This window comes from Hyperolius riggenbachi, chromosome 6 (assembly GCF_040937935.1).
Source record: "Hyperolius riggenbachi isolate aHypRig1 chromosome 6, aHypRig1.pri, whole genome shotgun sequence".
Taxonomy (NCBI): domain Eukaryota; kingdom Metazoa; phylum Chordata; class Amphibia; order Anura; family Hyperoliidae; genus Hyperolius; species Hyperolius riggenbachi.
The window spans coordinates 318,486,611-318,504,017 of record NC_090651.1 but is presented as its reverse complement, the minus strand read 5'-3'; the positions used below and the strand labels follow the sequence as shown (position 1 = coordinate 318,504,017).

Here is a 17,407-nt window from a genome sequence, read left to right as displayed (position 1 = left end):
CATCTTCTCCAGGCGATCGGTGTTGGAGGTGGGATCTGCACGCTTGCTGTTCAGTGGGCTGCGGCTGCATGGGTGTCAGAAAATTTTCCCACTCCAAGGACACTGCCGATACCATTCCCTTTTGGGCACTAGCTGCGGCTTGCGTTGTTTGCTGCCCTCCTGGTCGTCCTGGGTTTGTGGAAGTCAGTCTGTCGGCGTACAACTGGCTAGAGGAGGGGGAGGATGTCAATCTCCCTCTCTAAAGTCTCCACAAGGGCCTGCTGGTATTCTTCCATTTTGACCTGTCTGACTCTTTTCTTCACAGCAGTTTTGGAACATTGTGTTTGACCGTGGATCCAGAAGGGTATAAACCCAGTAATTGGTGTTGTCCAGAATGCGCACAATGCGAGGGGTCGCGTTCAATGCAGTCTAGCATGAATTGAGCCATGTGTGCCAGAGTCCTACCAGAATCCTCATCATCCTCTTGTGAGCGTTGTGATAGTTGTTGTGATGCATCATAGTCGTCACCTTCCCTCCTGGTCTGCTTCTGCTGACCATGTCGCGCTGAATTGTGGGAAGTCCAACGTGCACCGCTCTGGCCCTCGTCAGTGGTGGCAGGAAATTCCTGCTCCAACTCCAGCTGTTCCTCCTCCTCTTTTTCGTCATAGCTGCTGCTGGGGCCAGCGTTTCCTGAGGCGGATGGCCTGATGTTGGTACCATCACGCTGATCGTTTTCTCCTTCAGATTCCCCCAGTTGCATCATGACAGCTGTTTCCTTGATTTTCAACATTGACCTCTTCAGTAAACACAGCAGTGGTATGGTAATGCTGACTGAAGAGTTGTCACTGCTCACAAGCAACGTGGATTGCTCAAAATTTTGGAGGACTTGGCAGAGGTCCAACATGTTGGCCCAATCGGATCCACAGAAGCTTGGCAGCTGTCCGGATGCGCCTCGGTACTGCGCCGTCATGTACTGGACCACTGCACTCTTCTGCTCGCAAAAGCGGGCTAGCATGTGCAGCGTAGAATTCCAGCGCGTAGGGACATCACACAGCAAGCGATGGTGGGGGAGATTGAAGCGCTCCTGCATCTTGGCGAGTGCCCCCGAAGCAGTACTGGAATTTCTACAATGTTTGGCCACTCGACGCACCTTCAACAGAAGATCGGGCACGCCTGGGTACGTCCTCAGGAACCGCTGAACTACTAGGTTCATCACGTGCGCCAGGCAAGGGATGTGTGTCAGCTTAGCCAACCTTAAAGCGCGAATGAGATTACTCCCATTATCACACACAACCATGCCCGGTTTCAGGTCCAGCGGTGCCAGCCACAAATCCGTCTGTTCCTTTATTCCCCTCCAAATTTCCTCCCCTGTGTGCTGCTTATCCCCAAGGCAGATCAGCTTCAGCAACGCTTGCTGACGCATGCCAACAGCTGTGCTGCACTGCTTCCACGATCCTACTGCTGCTGGAGCTGGGTTAGCGTTTCCGGATGAGGTACAGCTTTGAGATGCGTTGGAGGAGAAGGAGTCAGAGAGGTAGGTGCTGCTGTTGTTATCCAGTGGGAGGGACAGCGGTGCAGCTGTTTGCGGCGTGGGCAACACCCGCGCCGTAGCAGGTGAGGAATCGCTGCCAGGCTCCACAAGGTTCACCCAGTGCGCGGTAAGGGAGATGTATCGACCCTGGCCGAACGCACTCGTCCAGGTGTCAGTGGTGAGGTGAACCTTGCAGGCAACGGCATTCTTCAAGCTTCGGGTTATTTTGCTGACCACGTGCTCATGCAACTCAGGCACTGCAGAGCGCGCAAAGTGGTAGCGGCTGGGAACCACGTAACGTGGGATGGCCACTGACATCATACCCTTGAAGCTGTTTGTCTCCACCACTCGATATGGCAGCATTTCGCAGGCCAGAAGCTTGGCTATGCTGGCTGTTACTGCCACGGCCCGGGGGTCATTTGCTGGCAATTTCCTCTTGCGCTCAAACATCTCCGACACAGACAACTGAACCGTAGGGCTGCACACGGAAGGGCTGTTGGTTGTTGTGTTTGATGATGAACACTGGGAGACCTCAAGAGCACTACTCCGGAAAGTGACAGTGTCAGCGTCGTCTGATGTTTGCGAATGTTGTGAACCACGCAATGGCTGGGCTACTGCTGCTGCTGAGGCGGGTCTGGTGGTGAGTCTGGTGAACCCAAGGGAGGCAGTGTTGCTGGTGGTACCCTGTCCTGCCGCGTTTGCCCACAGAGTGGGATGTTTGGATAGCATGTGGCGGCTCATGCTGGTGGTGGAGAGGTTGTTAATACTTTTCCCCCTGCTCAGGCGGGTCTTGCACACCTTGCAAATCGCCATGGTAACATCCTCAGTGCAGTCTTCAAAGAAAGCCCAGACTTTGGAGCACCTGCCTTGCTGGCGATTTCTATTTGCGCCTCTTTTGCCTCTCACTTGAACTTCCACGCTTGTGGTGCCTGAAATTGCGCGCCGCCTACCTTGTGGCACAAGGCGAACTCGTGCACGTGCAGCAGTGGGTTCTTCAACAGACTCATCTGTGCTGCTGCTACGACGGCGATGTTCTCGTTCACAAACAAAATCTGGGTCTATGTCCACATTGTCCATACCCTCCTCTTCCATCTCCTCAAACTCGTCATATGTCATTGTGGGGGGCCGCCGCCGTGGAGTAGAGCTCCCCAGAACAACCTCTGCGCAGCTCACTCCAACGTCGTCTTCCAGAGCTTCTCGGCCGACCTCCTGCAATTGCAACCCCTCCTGCCCAACTTGCTCTGGGATTTGGGTTTCAAAGTCCTCGGACTCGCCTTGTATTTCAGTGCCCGGTGCATTTCCCACAGTTAATGGTTGTGAATCCGGGCACAACATTTCTGGCTGTTCCTCCATTGACCTTTCAAAGGTGGAAGTTTGTTGGGCTGGGAATAGCTCCTGCGAATACCCTATTGTGTCCTGAGGTAATTCATCGGACTGGTTATCTGGCAGTTGTGTGCGTGGTGTCGCTGCCGGTTGTGTCAGCTTTGTGCCCACTGGCTCCTTGTAACTGGCTGAGGACTCGGACCTCGTGCGTGATGTGCTGGTGCTGCTTAACCCACTGCTGGACGCTTGAGAGGTCATCCAAGTAATTATCTGGTCCTGTTCTTTTGGATTTGTGAGGGTTGTTGTCCTGGACAACATGGGCGGTATTGAGTGGGTTTTCTTGGGTGCTCCCCTGTGGCCTGTACGTGAACCGTCAGGGGAAACACCTCTTCCCTTGCCCCTCCCTCTTTCACCGGATTTCTTCCTCATTTCACTTATCCTTAAAGTACACGCTGACTGGCAGCAGTACAGTGGCAGTACAGAAATGCTATACAGTGGTGGGTGAGCGGTGTACCACTATTGCCAGCAGCGACACAGAGCACAATGCTATACAGTGGCGGGTGAGCGGTGTACTACTGTTCCCAGGCCCAGCAGACACAGAGTGGCAGTACACACAATGCTATATAGTCTGGCTGAGCGGTGTACACAGAGTGGCAGTACACACAATGATATATAGTCTGGCTGAGCGGTGTACACAGAGTGGCAGTACACACAATGATATATAGTCTGGCTGAGCGGTGTACACAGAGTGGCAGTAAACAATGCTATATATAGCGTGGCTGAGCGAGGTACACAGTGGCAGTACACACAATGCTATATATAGTCTGGCTGAGCGGTGTACACAGAGTGTCAGAAAACAAAATGCTATATATAGCGTGGCTGAGCGAGGTGCACAGTGCAGTCGCAGTACACACAATACTATATAGTCAGGCTAAGCCGTGTACACAGAGTGTCAGAAAACACAATGCTATATATAGCGTGGCTGAGCGAGGTACAGTGGCAGTACACACAATACTATATAGTCAGGCTAAGCCGTGTACACAGAGTGTCAGAAAACAAAATGCTATATATAGCGTGGCTGAGCGAGGTACAGTGGCAGTACACACATGCTATATATAGTCTGGCTGAGCGGTGTACACAGAGTGTCAGAAAAAACAATGCTATATATAGCGTGGCTGAGCGAGGTGCACACAGTGGCAGTACACACAATGCTATATATAGTCTGGCTGAGCGGTGTACACAGAGTGTCAGTAAACACAATGCTATATATAGCGTGGCTGAGCGAGGTACAGTGGCAGTAAACAATGCTATATATAGTGTGGCTGAGCGAGCAGTGTACTACTGTTCCCAGCAGCGACACACAATGACTGGGGGGGACCCTGGCTAGCGTGGCTGGAGCGCGAACTACCCTGCCTGCCTACCCAAAGCTAAACCCACAGACAAATGGCGGAGATATGACGTGGTTCGGGTATTTATTTACCCGAACCACGTGACCGTTCGGCCAATCAGAGCGCGTTCGGGTCCGAACCACGTGACCCGTTCGGCCAATCACAGCGCTAGCCGAACGTTCGGGGAACGTTCGGCCATGCGCTCTTAGTTCGGCCATGCGGCCGAACGGTTTGGCCGAGCACCGTCAGGTGTTCGGCCGAACTCGAACATCACCCGAACAGGGTGATGTTCTGCAGAACCCGAACAGTGGCGAACACTGTTCGCCCAACACTAATGAGACGTTCCCCGCACCTGGCCCTCACTAAGGCATGTTTGTTCAAAAGTGGTAAGGGGTCTAGTGAAGCTAGATTTAGTACCTTGGGATAGGAGAAAGTGCTTAAACTGGATCCAGCTCCAGTGATCTAAATTCTGTGAACCAGTAATCTGGCCCAGTGTTTGAAGGCATGCCCAGTCCCCATTCTCGAGCAAATGATGAGCACGTAGAACTGGTCCTCCCCTCCAGGCAGAATAACTCCTGGAGAAAAGGCCCTGTGGGAAAGAAGGGTTGTTCAGGATGGGAAAAAGTGGTGTAGGCCAAGGTGACACTAAAGGCAGGCATCTATATGAAACAAAAGTGCTAATAGTGTGTGCAATTAACGAGGCAGCAGGGTCTGAAATTTTCCTAGCTTTGGAGGCCCAGGGAATACTATCGAAATTGTCCTTATAAGCTCTCCTTCCAATCCCAACCATCTCTTATGGTCCGCATGTCGGTGCCAATCAATAATACGGATTAAAACTGCGGGTGTGTAACAGAGTCTAGGATTAGGGACGGCCATTCCCCCCAATTCCTTAGTAGCCGTCTGGATCTGGAATTTCAATCTGGGTTTACGACCATTCCAGATAAACTCAGAGAAGGTTTGGGTAACTGCTTTGAAAAATGAGGACGGCATAAAGATGGGTAGAGTCTGGAACAGGTAGAGCAGTCGTGGCATAATTGTCATTTTTACAATATTACACCTTCCAAACCAGGAGAACTGAGGTTTATTCCAGTTTTGAAGGTCCCGTTTAATTCTTTCTAGGGCAGGTGTGAAGTTGTTAGCGACCAGAACTCTTGAATCTGGTGTAATGTGTAACCCCAAGTATTTCATATAACGTGGAGGCCACCGAAATGGGAAATTGTCTTGGATGTTAGATTTGACAGAGCCAGGGAGAACCCCCATTGCCTCACTTTTATCGTAGTTAATTGACATATATGAGAGTAACCCATACTTACGAAATTCCAGCAGGAGGTTGGGAAGGGAAATGTGTGGATTAGTCAGATAGAATAGCATATCATCTGCGTAAGCAGCAACCTTATGATGGTATCTTAGAAGTTCCACCCCCTTAATATCTGTATTATTGTGGATTGTGCAGAGGAAAGGTTCGAGGGAAAGTGCGAATATGAGAGGGGAAAGTGGGCACCCCTGACGAGTGCCATTTTGGATATTGAACGACTCCGACAGGACTCCATTGGCTTTGACTTTTGCATTGGGACATGAATATAGGGCTAGGATCCTTTTACGCATCATACCACCCAGACCAATGTGACGGAGAGTACCTTCAATGAAGTCCCAGTCCACCCTATCAAATGCCTTCTCAGCATCGGTGGAAAGAAGCAGAGTAGAAGTGGACCGAGACCTCACCCAGTGCAATACATTAAGGGTAGGGATAGTGTTATCCCTAGCCTCGTGGCCCGGAATAAAACTCACCTTGTCTAAATGGATGAACTTAGGGAGCAGGGGAGCCAGTGTATTGGCTAACATTTTGGAATACAACTTAAGATCCACCTTTTGAAGAGAAATTGGCCGATAACTTTGGCACTGAGCCGGGTCTTTGCCCTCCTTGTGGATGACAGTGATATGGAATTCTAGCATTTGAGAGGAGAACCAGTGTCGGTCAAGTGGAAGTTCTGTGATTGTGTTAAAGGCCCTTAGGAGGTGAGAGGAAAGAAAATGTCTAAACTTTTTGTAATACTCTGAGGAATACCCATCTGGGCTTGGCGCCTTGCCTGCAGGCATTTGAGAAAGCGCTATCCCCAACTCATCCTCCGTAAAAGGCTCTTTGAGGGTTTTGGTATCAGATTGTGACAGCTGAAGCATTTGAGAGTCCATCAGATAGGATTTAATCTTGTCACGCTTGCTGGCCGTAGATAGATTGAGTGACGAAGAGGGGAGATTATATAAACCAGAATAATGATCTTTAAAGATTCTTGGATATCCTTGTAGTCATGATGTAGGGTAGGCGATCTGTCTTTAATACAGGAGATATAGCTGGAGGACTGCTGAGACCTCAAAGCCCTCGCTAGCATGGACCCGCACTTATTTCCCCACTCGTAAAACGTACGTCGGCACTTCTCTATTGCAAATTTAGCTTTATGGAGCAGCAGAGACTTAAAGAGAAACTCTGACCAAGAATTTAACTTTATCCCAATCAGTAGCTGATACCCCCTTTTACACAAGAAATCTACTCCTTTTCACAAACAGACCATCAGGGGGCGCTGTATGGCTGATTTTGTGGTGAAACCCCTCCTACAAAGAAATTCTTAGTACGTACCCTTGGCAGTTTCCTGTCTGTGAACTATGTTGCATTGTGGGAAATAGCTGTTTACAGCTGTTTCCAACTGCCAAAACAGCAAGCAGCAGCTACATCACTTGCCAGCAGTAAAAATTTCACCATGTGATAAATGTCAGAATATAAATCAGGGATTTAAAATATTTTACAATGGGCAAACACTGACTAAATCATTTATATATAATTATTGTAAAAATGAAGCACTTTTTTTATTACATTATTTTCACTGGAGTTCCTCTTTAAGGCATTCTCTTGCTCCTGATAAGGCAGACAACGTAGATGAGGACATTTCCCCCTTGTGCTTAGACTCCAAATAGTTAATAAGTAACAGGGAGTCTTGTATATCTTTTTCCCTTTCTCTCTTACACCTGGCACCTTCCCGTATCAATATGCCTCGGGCATAGCACTTATGTGCCTCCCAAATGGTCATGGGGACATGTCCTCAGTCACATTCACCTGGAAAAACTCCTCAAGTTCACTTTTAAGCTTTTGGGAGATTTGCTTACCCTGTATCAGGGAATTGTTAATTCGCCAAGTGGGGGGGGCCTAGATTTGTTGTCACCACAGTATAATTCAACCCATACCGGAGCATGGTCTGATAAAGTCATATTGCCTATGCCAGAGGAATCCGAGACTGATAGTAAATTGTGTGATTATAAATATATAGTCTATCCTGGTATAGGAATTGTGTGGAGAAGAATGTATAGTCCTTCTGCGAGGGGTTATGAAGTCTCCAAGCGTCCACCAGCTGCATATCATGCAACAAGGCTTTACATTTGCGTAGAAGCTTTTTTCGAGAGAGGGGAACTCTGGGAGGACGAGTCAAGGGAGGGCTCCAGGGCCATGTTTAAATCCCCTCCAAGAATAATGCTACCTTCTGCGAAGGTACTTAATGTATTTCCTTTTTAAAGAGAACCCGAGGTGGGGATCTTAGAACGAAATCTATACACAGAGGCTGGGTCTGGCTATAGTGCTCAGCCTCTGTTGCTATTTGAATCCCCCCTAAGTCCCCCCTGCGCTCCGTTCTAGCCCATAAATTACAGCCGCACTGTCGGGCAATGTTTACCTCCCTAATGTAAAATGTCACTCACGTCACTCCCCCCGCCTCCTGCAGAGCGCCGGTCCCCGCCCACGTCCCTTCCCTCCAATCAGCGGCGAGGGAAAGGAGGTGGGCGGGGACCGGCGTGACACTAGGGAGATAAATACAGCTCGCTGCGACACGCTGCGTGTCGCCAGCGCGGCTGTAATTTATGGGGGAGAGCGGAGCGCAGGGGGGACTTAGGGGGGATTCAAATAGCAACAGAGGCTGGGCACTATAGCCAGACCCAGCCTCGGTGTATAGATTTCATTCTAAGATCCCCACCTCGGGTTCTCTTTAAGCAATACCAGTTGCCTGGCTATACTGCCGATACTCGGCCTCTAATACTTTTAGCCGTAGACCCTGAACAAGCATGCAGCAGATCAGGTGTTTCTGACATATTGTCAGATCTGACAAGATTAGCTGCATGCTTGTTCCTGGTGTCATTCAAACACTACTGCAGCCAAATAGATCAGTAGGATAGCCAGGCAACTGGTATTGCTTGATAGGAAATAAATATGGCAGCCTCCATATTCCTCTCACTTCAGTTGTCCTTTAACCATTACTGCCACCTAGACGTGAGCCTCATGTCCGCGGCTGGTGCGGCTGCAGCAGCAGGTATGTGAGGCTCACGTCTGTGCAGTCCATAGCCGGCCTTTGACCTGAGCGACTGGAGCGGTCGCTCAGGGCGCCGCCTTCCAAGTGGGCGCTTATAGCTGGTTGCCTATACTGGGGGCACCTATACCTGATTTCCTATACTGGGGGCTCCTATAGCTGGCTAGCTTTACTGAGGGCTCCAACACCCGGCTACTTATACTGGAGGCACCTACGCTTGGCTACCTATGGGTGGGGGAGGGGAATGGAGACCTTTACCTGACTTCCTATACTGGGGGCACCTATGCTTGGCAACCTATATTGAGGGCACCTACACATGAGATCCTATACTGGGGGAACCTATACCTGGCTACCTACCTATAGTGAGTGTGATGGCGTTTCTTTGGGGGGGCACACTGCGGGCGGCTATAACGCGTGGTGCAAATTGTCGGTGATGTGCTATCATTCTAAATGGGGGGCAGCTAACTGTCCCACTGATTGTTTTATTAATATTCCTGAAAGGTTCTAGCCTTTATTTATAAGTATATTCAGGATAATGCACTCTTTCCATCCATTCGTGGTTATTAGTATTCTTTCTATTATACATATGTGACGTGTCACGGAGATCTGAGCATTTGGCGTGATGTGTCATGATGTCAGAAAGGTTGGGAACCACTGTCCTAGGAGATATCTCAGGAGAAAAGGTGAATTGCATATGCACCTGTATGTGTGTGTTCATGCGAGGAGGATGAAGGGGAGGGGCACAAAAATCAGGTTTCGCTCAGGGCGCTGTGAAGCCTAAGGCCGGCCCTGGTGCAGTCTGTGGGGCTGTCCGCGCAATCGGCGTCAGGGGGGGATTGGTGGCAGGGGACAAATGTCCCCTGAGCCAATCCGGGCATGTCTAGCGAGAATGATCACTCGCAGTACACTCGATAGATTACTGAATGGGAACTTTGTTCCCATTCATTCATCTCCCTTCTAGGCCACCATGATCGCAGGCATCAATGAGTTGTCTGCATCACTTCCGAAATAACACTGTAACACATTACTTCCTATTAAGCGTACTTATTGTACGCTTATAGGAAGTAATGCGCTAGGACATCTTGTGGCCAAATAGTAAAATTACAGTTACATATATTAGGGACTAAAAATGTTTTAATAAATATGTCAAGAGGGTATATTATTATTAAATTATGGGCATGTGATTAGTGATGGACATAAAACAGAAAAAAATGCATCTTTATTTCCAAATTAAATATTGTCACTATACATTGTACTAGGGATATCATTTAAATGTTGTAATAACCAGGACAAACGGGCAAATAAAATGTGGGGCTTTTATCCACAGTAGAACTTTTTATTTTAAAACTATAATGGCCAAAAACTGGGAAATAATTATTTTTTCCATTTGTTTTCCTTATTCCCATTAAATTGCATTTAGAATAAAATAATTATTAGCATAATGTACCACCCAAAGAAAGCTTAATTGGGGGCGGAAAAAATAAGGTATAGTGCAATGATCGGTGTCAGCATGCAGAGAGAATCTGATTATTGGTGATCTGCAGTATCACCAAGAATACAGATATATACCTGATTATTGATGATCTGCAGAATTACCGATAATACAGATATATTACTAACCTCTTGACACCTATGTATATAAGAGTGTTTGGTGTAACAGTAATACTTTGAGAAACACACCTGATGAGCAGGTGATCTTAGGCAGTAGAGGCAATACTGCTTTAGAGAGTACAGGAACCTTCCAGCAGCCTGAGACTCTCCAAGGGGTGGAGTCAGGCTGGAGGTAGGAAGGACCAGAGGGTGAGTGACACCAGAAGGTGGATGCCACTATCTGATCCGGAGACTATCTCTTAAGGGGAGAGATAGCTCTCGAGGTCGGGCAAGCCAGGTCGGCAACACACGGACAGACAAAGTACAAAGACAGAAAGCTGATTCGGTATCCAAGGCAAGCAGGGTTTGGCAACGGAATATCAGATATGTGAGGTACCGAATCAGTGATCAGAGGAATAGTCAGGAAAGCCATAAGTCATAACAGATATCAAACAATGCCTAGTCTGGGTGTGAGGTCCGTGGTCTCTACACCCTGGAACTAGTCTGATGTATAACAGAATGATAACACAAGTTCCCTAGTCTGGGTGTGAGGTCTGTGGTCTCTACACCCTGGAACTAGTCTGATGTATAACAGAATGATAACACAAGTTCCCTAGTCTGGGTGTGAGGTCCATGGTCTCTACACCTTGGAACTAGTCCGATGTATAACAGAATGATAACACAAGTTCCCTAGTCTGGGTGTGAGGTCCGTGGTCTCTACACCCTGGAACTAGTCTGATGTTATAATAGAATGATAACACAAGTTCCCTAGTCTGGGTGTGAGGTCCGTGGTCTCTACACCCTGGAACTAGTCTGATGTATAACAGAATGATAACACAAGTTCCCTAGTCTGGGTGTGAGGTCCGTGGTCTCTACACCCTGGAACTAGTCTAACATACAACAGAGCAATAATACAAGTTAACTGGCTCAGTGTGAATTCCCAGGTCCTCCTGGTTCAAACACACTGTTGGATCTGACTAAGGTCTGAGTGCTTCCACGTAGTGTTCGCAACGGCAGACAACTTGTGACTGGGCAGCAGTAACTATATATGGAGTAGTGCTCTCTGGCGCCACCCCTAAGTGATCAACCAATAGTTACCAGCTCTGGGGTCAGCTGATCGGCTCGGTCAGCTGATCCCCCCTTGCCCATCATAAAAGTTCTGCCTCTCAGTGCGTGCGCACGTATTCCTAAGCCTGTGTGAACTAACAGACTCAGTCACACCAGACACACGCTGCTGCATGCAAACCGCCGCGCTGGACGCGGAACCAGCCGCCTTGCTGTCAATACATGCGGTGGCTTTTCCGCGTTCTGCCATGTTACCAGACGCACGCTTCCGCATGCAAACCGCCGCATTGGACGCGGAATCAGCCGCCTTGCTATCAGCACACGCGGCGGCTTTTCCGCTTTCTCTCACATATAGATAATTTTATTGTGATAAGTAGTGATTAAGTTATTGGGGAATGACTTGGAGGAGCGCTGAAATGTGAAAATTGCTCTGGCCCATAAGGTAAAAACAACCCGCGGGCTGAAATGGATAAAGAGGAACTGTAGTGAAAATAACATTATGAATAAAATTGAATAAGATTTTACAGTATTAATTTATAGGTTATTTAGTCTATTCAGTTTTTTCTCATTGTAAAATCTTCCCTGTCCCTGATTTACGTTCTGAAATGGATCGCAAGTGGTGACATCTTTAGTTCTGCCAGGTGCTCTGTACGGAATGTTTCGTTATTGAGAGTTCTGTGCACAGAGGGAGATATTGCTTGCTTGGCAGTTGGAAAAAGCTGTTATTTCCCACAATGCAAAAAGGTTCACAGACTGCAAACAGTCAGGACCATGGTTATGACATTACACTGTGGGAGGGGTTTCACCACAATATCAGCCATATAGACCTCCCTAATGATCTATTTGCGAAAAGGTAAAGATTTCTTCTGAAAAAGGGGGTATTAGCTACTGATTGGTAGTGAAGTTCAATTTTGGGTTAAAGTTCCTTTTTAGCTTGTCAGCATTTGTGTACATTCTGTGTTTTCGGAGGTACGCTTTAATTATTGTCAGCCAAGCAACTACTCCGCAGCCCTACCTAGTGTGTCCCTCCCCCCTAGATTGTAAGCTTTTAGCAGGATCTCCTTCAATGCGCTCTCCCTCTCCAGTATGTCCTTCTAGATCTTGCAACCCCACCAATGACCCCCTTCCTATGGACTGACTCGGACTTGGATTGCTGGGTCTTTGTAAAATCACATGATAATGCATCTTATACCTTGTTTGCATGTATAACCTTGAGCTATGATGTATAATCTTGTGTTACCTTTCTGTCTGTCACCCCATGCTAACATTGGGCTCTATTCACTAACAGGCAAAAACACCGCAAAATTTTACCGCTATATTTCCGCCAGCGGTAAACTCCGCATTTTTTCCACATTCACTAATATTTTCCGCATGTTTTCCGCATGCGGAAAAAAAGATGCGGAAAATTTAAAAAATGCACCAAGCACAGCCCTTAAGCCTCCACACTTCATTAAAGTCAATGGGATGCGGAATATATCACCTACTATTTGTAGGTGATAAAAAAATCGGTAAATAACGACGAAATGATGCGCCTGAACATTTTTGTGAATTGATTTTTTATTGCGGAAAACACCGACATTTGCGGAAATTTTTCCGCATGAATCCCGCACTTTTACCGCACTTTTTCCGCATGCGGAAAAAACATGCGGAACATTTTGAGGATTTCAACTTGACGGTATTTTGGTCGCAAACTTCCCGCATGTACTTTACCGCATGCGGGAAGTCTTTGAGAATAGAGCCCATTGTATGTATTCCTATTTATTATCCAGTGCTGCATAATATGTCGGCACTTTATAAAGACAATAAATAATAATAATATTTTGATATTTCCACACTCTCTCTTTGCTCCCCTTCATGCAGTTGCTATACCTGCAGAAAACACCCCAATATCCTCAGCCTCTAAAGCTCGATGTCTCGCAGTAACATTTGACTCTGAGCTCTTAATTATGCCACATATTACATCATTAACTAACTACTGCTACTTCCTTCTTTACAGATTACTTAAATGCTTGTTATTTCCTGTCACATCACTTAACAGCAACTTCCTACTCTGTCACCTCTCCAATCCCTCCTGAACTCTTCTGGGCAAGCACGGTGGCATAGTGAGTAGCACTCTACCTTACAGTGCTGGGTTCCCAGTTTGAATCCCGGCCAGGGCACTAGCTGCACAGAGTTTGTATGTTCTCTCTGTGTCTGCGTGGGTTTCCCCCAGGCACCCTGGTTTCCTCCATCCCAAAAACATACAGATAAGTTAATTGGCTTCCCCCTAAAATTGGCCCTAGACTACGATACATACACTATATGATACAGTGGCGCAGCAATAGGGGGTGCAGAGGTAGCCACCACATCGGAGCCCTTGGGCTAGAGGGGCCCACCCCTCAAACACAGTATTAGCTCTTTAATGGTCCTGTGCTGATAATATTTACAATAAACTTAGAAACAGACTGCGCTAAAAACACACTATTTAATTAAACTTAGATCAGTTGATCAGTAAATTTTATGCTTGCATGCAGTTAAAATCAGGTGTAAATGTCCATAAAAACAAAGAATATAGAATATATTCATATACACCCATTTGGGTAAATTGTGCAAAAAAGTGCAAAGCTGTATATTAGTGTCACTGAATATTGAGATTCGTTGTACTGTTCTTCAAATTAGATTTCCGTGTGGATCAGCATCTAATTATGCTCAATAGTTGTGATGATGGGATCTGATGTGTAAAAAACCCCAAAATGAAATGTAGCTGGTGGTATCAAATCATACATCAGTGAAGTTGTAGATCAAACAGGCAATTGGATCTTTCAAGACGTGGGATAAAACAGGTTTACATAGACTGAGCTGTGCCTGACCATCTCACCCTTCCGGATCCGTATAGCGGTAGTGGAGTGTTGCTGCGGGGAGCCGCTCAATCTCACCAGCCCCGGCCGGCAGCTAGGTGAGAGAGTCTGGACACTTGCTTATGTCGGGCTGGGTTAGCCCGGCTCCCGTTCTGGCGAGGGTGGTGTGGGTTGGAGCTCTTGGCTGGAGATGACGTTTCCGTGAATTTTCTGCGGCGCTAGCAGCCGCGTAGCCTGGCTCCGCCTCCTTCCCCTCTGATATGTGACGTCACACTGACAGCCCCGCTAAATATTATTTCTGATAATATTTACTTCTATAGTTGATTTGAATAGTAGTGATCATTAACACAGTTTCCCATCCCCTTCTTGTACCTCTCACCCTGTGGTTGTCCTTGATTGGTTTTGGTGCGCCGTATCAATTGTTATGTATAGAGTGCTTGGGGGGGCCGCAATGCTAAACTTGCACCGGGGCCCACAGCTTCTTAGCTACGCCACTGACATGATACATACATAAACATATGACTATGGTAGGGATTAAAGAGGAACTCCAGTGAAAATAATGTAACAAAAAAAGTGCTTCAATTTACAATAATTACGTATAAATGATTTAGTCAGTGTTTGCCCGTTGTAAAATCTTTCCTCTCCCTGATTTACATTCTGACATTTACCACATGGTGACATTTTTACTGCTGGCAGGTGATGTCAGTGGAAGGAGATTTTTGGCAGTTGGACCAAGCTGTAAACAGCTGTTATTTCCCACAATGCAACGAGGTTCACAGACAGGAAACTGTCAGGACCATGCTCCTGACATCACACTGTGAGGGGTTTCATCACAATATCAGCCATACAGCGCCCCCTGATGATCCGTTTGTAAAAAGGAAAAGATTTCTCATGGGAAAGGGGGTATCAGCTACTGATTGGGATGAAGTTCAATTCTTGGTCACGGTTTCTCTTTAAATTGTGAACTCCACTGAGGGACAGTTAAGTGCGAAGATTATATACTCTTTAAAGCGCTGTAGAAGATGTGGGCGATATATAAATACTATTAATAATATCTCTGCTGCTTGTCTCATCCACCTTTCCTAAAAAAAAACCCTAAAGGATGCAGTTCAAATCCATATCCCTATCATCTAAAGCTCTTCATAAGTTGTCCATACATTTCCACACTGGTGTCCAGATACCATCAAACTGGGAACCTTCGCCACTCCCCCCCTTCCCCCCAAAACTCTTGCAGTGTTCTCCCCAGGCTTTTAGCCAGGTGCTCCATCTGGTTATTTTGGTGAGCGCCCGGCTGTCATCAGCTTGCCTCCTCATGTGCTGTAAGCAAAGACGTGCCAGACCGTCATTCCCCCGATGCGCCCCACCCGCCTACTTTTTCATGCCACCCGGCTGGAAAATAATTCTGGGGAGAACACTGCCTCGTTCTCAGCTTAGTCACTCCTGTATCCCATACAAGTGCCACCTCTCCTTTGACTCTATCCTTAGGGCTGGTTCACACGGGCTTCTGCCGAGCTTTCGCTCAGAGCCACGTTCAAACGCCGGCATTTAGATGCTAGCTTTTGGGAACCCATCAAGGCTAGCAGTTTGGGTCTCTGCAATTGTTTCCCGGTGCTTACTGCCTCTGAAAGTAACATGTTGCTTTCAAGACCAGACACAACGCCAGGATCTATCGCCAGACTTTCATAAAAGCCAGCTCCAAATGCTCCCATTCACTTGAATGAGATGGCGGTAGATCCAAAAAATGCCCATGTGAACCATCCCTAAGGCTAGCAGTAATCTTGCTGAACGCAGGCAGTGCAAACCGCTTTTACTGGTCCTAATGCCGGGGAGCACTGGCCATTACCACATTGCTATGGTAGCAGCGCATAGATCCAAGAAATGTAAGTATGTATGGTAACCCACTCTGCATGTGACTGCCGCTGCCCCCCCCCATGTAGCTGTGCCCCGGGCGATGCCCCGCCTTGCCCATAGAAAGGGTACTGGTGGCCATACACTAGTAGATGGACACCAGATTTAACCAACAGATAGAATCCTCTCTGATCAGAAAGGGATCTATTACTGTCACACACAGCAAATAGATTTTTAATATATTTCACCTTAAAATGCTATTAAAAAAATCAATGGCATCCCCCCATCTAATGCTCTCCCCGCTGCCCCTGCAGAATGTCAAAATGAATGGACTAGATCTACCGGCATGGCGGACAGGGACACGTGGCATCCCCATGGCTACTTCAGGATAGGTTCACAGTGGTCAGCTGTATAATGCATGCGTTATAATGAGTGTGAACTGCAATGGGACTGGCCATAGACCCCCAAGGCTCCCCATTTTAGTCAGCCAAAATCTTCGACTAGACTAGAAAGTCGAATCTGGACAGGGAGGATATGGCGGTTATCCTCCTGGATCCCGCTCCCTTGTGCTGTCCTTTAAAGAGAACCAGAGACGAAGCACCCTCATGTATTTTATTACATTTATCAGTGGGAACATGACAGTAAAAACCTACCCTGCTTTTAGTTTTATTCTTCTCAGTCTAATCTATCTGTTATCAACTGTGATAAGAATCCACCGACTATTCAGTCGAGGTTTGACCTGGAATCATTATAGCTGAGTCATTCTTCTGTGGAGTCTTTTCAAGCCCAAGCCTTCCCCCTCCTGGCTCAGATTTCATACTCAGAGCTGTTGACATGGGAGGGGATGCTGCTGCCAAGAAAGAAGCTCTGAAACAGACAGTGTATCTGTGTGCAGTGTGCAGCCAGTCATTATCTACTGTATGCAGTTTCATTTCTATGAGAGACACTTCCTACAGGCAGCCACACAGCATACCAGAATAATAAAGTTGAAAGCAGACAGATGAAAGCCTGCTGCAGCCCTGCTTGTCTATAGACAGCACATCCAGAACAGTTTATAACCTGGAAGGCTGGAAGCAGAAGAGATATGAGCCGGCGGCCATATTGGATATTTCCTGGAGCAATAATGGATAAAATACACTCAAAAAGGCACTCCAGAGTGACGAAATTATCAGGTAGCGCATTTATTCTTTACAAGCTATCAACTGATATGTTTATTTTGTGTGAATCGTTCATCTCTGGTTCCCTTTAAATACCTGTAAGAAAAAAAAGCACCGCCGTACAACTCGCCTACTAGTGGATCAGATTGCTGCTTTTTCCACCTTGTCAGCTCTCCCGTTCTGCCGCTGTGTCCCCCATATCTGCCGGCATCTTCACTGTAATGACTCTGACCTGGAAGTAACCTGAAAGTACTAAACTAGGGGGGGACCTGTCAATACCTAAACTGGGGGGCAGCCTTAGCATTTGATTTTTCTTTTAAAACTCACAGGTTTGCTTTAAATATAA

General features: G+C 47.2%; 1 protein-coding gene across 2 annotated transcripts in view; it reads right to left on the bottom strand.

Moving 5' to 3' along the window:
* Window positions 1–17,407, bottom strand: part of LOC137521711 (cathepsin D-like) — a 72,340-nt gene that overhangs the window by 54,586 nt on the left and 347 nt on the right. The gene's annotated exons all lie outside the window — the stretch shown is intronic.